Source organism: Hylobates moloch, unplaced genomic scaffold, assembly GCF_009828535.3.
Source record: "Hylobates moloch isolate HMO894 unplaced genomic scaffold, HMol_V3 SCAFFOLD_19, whole genome shotgun sequence".
Classification (NCBI taxonomy): domain Eukaryota; kingdom Metazoa; phylum Chordata; class Mammalia; order Primates; family Hylobatidae; genus Hylobates; species Hylobates moloch.
Genome location: NW_026652294.1, coordinates 32,655,197 through 32,659,725, shown reverse-complemented (window position 1 = coordinate 32,659,725; position 4,529 = coordinate 32,655,197). Strand labels below are relative to the sequence as shown.

The window sequence follows — 4,529 nt, the reverse complement described above, 5'->3', positions numbered from 1 at the left end:
TTTTTGAGACGGAGTCTCGCTCTGTCCCCCAGGTTGGAGTGCAGTGGCGCGATCTCGGCTCACTGCAAGCTCCGCCTCCCGGGTTCACGCCATTCTTCTGCCTCAGCCTCGAGTAGCTGGGACTACAGGCGCCCGCCACCACGCCCGGCTAATTTTTTTTTTTTGTATTTTTAGTAGAGATGGGGTTTCACCATGGTCTCGATCTCCTGACCTCGTGATCCGCCCGCCTCGGCCTCCCAAAGTGCTGGGATTACAAGCGTGAGCCATCGCGCCCGGCCAAATTTTCCAATTTTCTATTAGATTATTAAGTAATTTTTAATGTTCCTGTCTAGTAATATTGTACTCATGAATAGAAACTCCTTTTCCCAGTGTATTGGGCTGCTATAATGTGGCCCTCGAAGTTTGTTGTGGTAAAATAAGTGGTTTATATGAGTACCGAATGACTAAATAACACACACTGGTTTCCCTTTTATCTGCTTACCTTGTATTTTGGCGTACCAAAACGTTTTTCTCCTAAATACACAACTGTGCATGATATTGGGCACCATACAGGGTGAAAGGTAACGCTGTTTGCCTGCACGGGACATTTTGGCTTTAGGAGATCTGCCTCCTTTTATTTATTTCATGGCCTGTCACGTCTCGCTTTGTTGCGTTTTGTTTTTGTTTTTGTTTTTTTTTGAGATGGAGTTTTACTCTTGTTGCCCAGGCTGGAGCGCAGTGGTGCAACCTTGGCTCACCGCAACCTCTGCCTCCCAAGTTTGAGCGATTCTCCTGCCTCAGCCTCCTGAGTAGCTGGGATTACAGGCGCGCGCCACCACACCTGGCCAATTTTGTATTTTTAGTAGAGACGGGGTTTATCCATGTTGGTCAGGCTGGTCTTTGAACTTGTCACCTCAGGTGATCAGCCCGCCTCGTCCTATTGTGTTTTTTAACATTTTATTCATCCTAAAGCCCTCTAGTGTACAACTTTGGCTTTTTTTATCAAGGAATCCAGAAGCTTGCTTCTGCATAGTTCAGCTAAGTAATTCTAAACCAAAAAACAGTAATTTAAAAAAATCATTTAGGGTGGGCACAGTGGCTCACACCTGTAATGCCAGCACTTTGGGAGGCTGAGGCAGGCGGATCACCGGAGGTCAGCAGCTTGAGACCAACCTGACCAACATGGAGAAACCCCATCTCTACTAAAAATACAAAATTAGATGGATGTGGTGGCGCACGCCTGTAATCCCAGCTACTCAGAAGGCCAAGGCAGGAGAATCCCTTGAACCCGGGAGGCGGAGGTTGCAGTGAGCCAAGATCATGCCATTGCACTCCAGCTCGGCAACAAGAGTGAAACTCCACTTCAAAAAAAAAAAATTATTTAGATGCCCATTAGATCTGCAAAAACTAATTTTAAACTAAAGTTATGACTTTCCCACTTCTGGGGCATATGATCAATTAGAAAATGAGGATGTAAGAAAGATAGCTTTGCCCAAGCTGGTGTTTTGTTTTTGGTTTTGAGACATTGCTCTGTCACCCGGGGTGGAGTGCAGTGGCACCATCATGGCTGTCTGCAGCCTTGACCTCTTGGGCTCAAGAGATCCTCCCACCTCAGCCTCCTGAATAGCTGGGACCACAGCCACGTGCCATCACACCCAGCTAATTTTTTTATTTTTTGTAGAGACACTGTCTCGCTGTGTTGCTCAGGCTGCCAGCTGGCGTTTCAAACAGATGAAGTTGGAAAGTTCTTCAGCTTCTCCAGAGTTGTTTTTTTGAATTGAGGGGTTATGGAGCCTGCATGTAAATACAAGTGTGCCTTGAGTTAAATCTCCAGAGAGATTTAGAATGGCCGTATTGCCAGAGCTCTCCTAGTTAGCCTGCAGGACTGTCTGAAGTCCATGTCTGTCTGACATGTTACCGGAATTAACAAACCCAGGGATGCTTAGTGCTCCTTCATGTGACTTTCTGGCTATCTCACCTGCCACTCAGTGCCGCTGTGACTTAGCAGCCAGAGTTTTCAGGAGACCTCCAATGTGTCTGTTGAAATTCAGAGTAAGAGTTGAGAAGTTTCTCTGTTTGTTCTAAGAGTTCTTACCCCAACCTTAGGGGAAATTAATAGTAAATTTACTCTAACTTTAATGATCAATAAAGAAGTGCCCTTGCCTCATCGTCTTTATATAAAGCAATAGAGTCACATGGTTCAAAAATCAAAACAATATGAAAAGGTATTGTAAACCGGGTAAGTGTCTGAGACAAGTCTCGCCCATTTAGAGGTTTGTTTCACCAAGGTTGAGGATGTGCCTGAGGAGACCCAACCACTGATCTGTGGCCCGCACTCTTTCCAAAGAGGATTTTTAGGGCTTCAGTATGTGGGATATGATGAGGTTTCTCTTCAAATAATCTGATCAATATTTTATTCTTTAATTCATAGTACCCCGCCCCCTTTTTCTTTTTTCCTTTTTGCCTTTGTGAGATGCCCAGGCACGCCACAGTACCAGGTGTTATCAGTACCAGCTCACATTCCTTTCCTTATTTGGAAAGAGGACTAACTTTCTAGCTCATTACAGACACCCCTTCCCCTTCCTCTCCACTTTCTTTTACGTGCCCACCCTATCTAAAAAAATCAAATGTTTAGCCAAGAGGGATTAGTTTAGATTGTACGACCTGACCCCGGCCAATGGGGAAGGGGTACAGGGGCAGGACTTGTGTCAGGAATAAAGGCTCTCGTGCCCCTTTGTTCAGGTGTGCTCTCATGGCAACTGGCCAAGGAGGCAGAAGTAAAATTGCTTTGCTAAGAATCCTTTGTTCGAGTGTTCAATTTCCTTAGGATTTTGAGCGTTATTCCTAACAAGTATTTAAAAGGGAAGAGCAGGAAGGGAGGAAAGAGGGAAAGGAAAAATAAAGGAGGGTAGGTAGGGAGATAAGTGGTTACATTCTTGTGAGGCTTTGATTAGCGCTCACCAAATCTACATGTCACAGTGAAAGGAGAGGGTAGAGGAAGTCAGTTAAGCATTCAGCTCAGTAAATCTACATTTAGCACTCACCAGATCTACATGTTACAGTGAAAGGAGCGGGCAGAGGAACAGTCAGTTTTGCATTCAGCTCAGTGAATCTACATTTAGCGCTCACCAAATCTACACCTTACAGTGAAAGCAGCAGGCAGAGGAACAGTTATGCATTCAGCTCAGTACATCTACATTTTGTCTCAGGGCTGGTGAGGGATGGTTTGTGGTGTTGTCTTTGTCTCTTACCTATGAAGATAAGCTGTTAATTTATATTGTCAGGTGAGGGAGACCACCTGCGGAGATATGTGGCCTTCTGTCTTGTAGCTTTTCTGTTTAGGAACAAAAGGAAACGTTTTTTGCATGTTCCATAACTCAATTTCCAAGCTTAACTCTTCCCTTTGGCTTAGTGAATTTGGTTCCAAGATTTTATTTTCCTTTCACAGTATACCCCATGCCCATCAATCCCATTCCCCCTGCGTCCTATGGGTAACCCCTTCGTAAGCAAATACAAATAGATAAATCCTTATTTTCTCTCTTTTTTAAAACTTTATCGGCCTGGCGCAGTGGCTCATGCTTGTAGTCCCAGCACTTTGGGAGGCCGAGGCGGGCAGATCACGAGGTCAGGAGATCGAGACCACGGTGAAACCCCATCTCTACTAAAAAAAAAAAAATACTAAAAATTAGCTGGGTGTGGTGGCGGGCGCCTGTAGTCCCAGCTACTCGGAGAGGCTGAGGCAGGAGAATGGCGTGAACCCGGGAGGCGGAGCTTGCAGTGAGCCGAGATTGCGCCACTGCACTCCAGCCTGGGTGACAGAGCAAGACTCCGTCTCAAAAAAAAAAACAAAAAACAAAACTATCTTACTGTTACTTTCTGCTGTCCTAATTATGGCACATTTTTATTTTCTAGGTTCTGTGATTTAGAGTGGTCTGGCTATATAGACAGCTTCTAAATTGTCACATTTTGGAGCAAGGTGTATTATTTTTACTATTAATTTACATTTAACATGAATCATGATCCTAAGTGCATCAGAATGTCTTCGTAACATTCGCCAAAGAAAAGAGGGCAGCACTGCTGTCCTACAGTGTGGCTCTCGCCGGGTCTAGTTACCAGAAATAGTTCTTTCGTCACTGTGATGTCCTGGGTGGGCTTCATTCTTTAGTAATGTACTTTGTCTAGAGCAACTTCCTGCAACTATGTGAATAGAAGATCTTGAAGACAGTGAGGTTTGGTTTCCTTTGTCCTCTGAAGTCTTTATGGTTGTTGCTTCTATTGTTTATTGGTCCCAGGGAGAACTGGAGCTGACCTGATGTCATGATCTGTGAAAACAGTTTCTATTAAGGAAGAAGTACCAGGAAATCCCATATGCCACTGTAGACCTGCCTCTCTCGATACCATTTACCACTCCATACTCCAGCCGCCATGCACAATGGTTGTGCATTGAGGCCCCCGTGATAATTAACAGGAGTAGAAGCTAGGCTCAGACACTCTGGCACTTGCATAGGTCAAGGAGTGTGTTGTGCTCTTGCAACAAATCCCACATAGAC

At 44.8% G+C, this 4,529-nt stretch overlaps 1 long non-coding RNA gene across 1 annotated transcript; it reads right to left on the bottom strand.

The window, feature by feature from the left end:
* Window positions 1–910: 910 nt before the first annotated feature.
* LOC131381980 (uncharacterized) lies at window positions 911–4,517 on the bottom strand. Its single transcript, XR_009211099.1, has 3 exons — window positions 4,093–4,517; window positions 3,231–3,313; window positions 911–1,773 (listed from the first exon to the last, which is right to left on the bottom strand). It is a non-coding gene; the product is annotated as an uncharacterized LOC131381980 (long non-coding RNA).
* Between the last annotated feature and the right edge of the window lie 12 nt (window positions 4,518–4,529).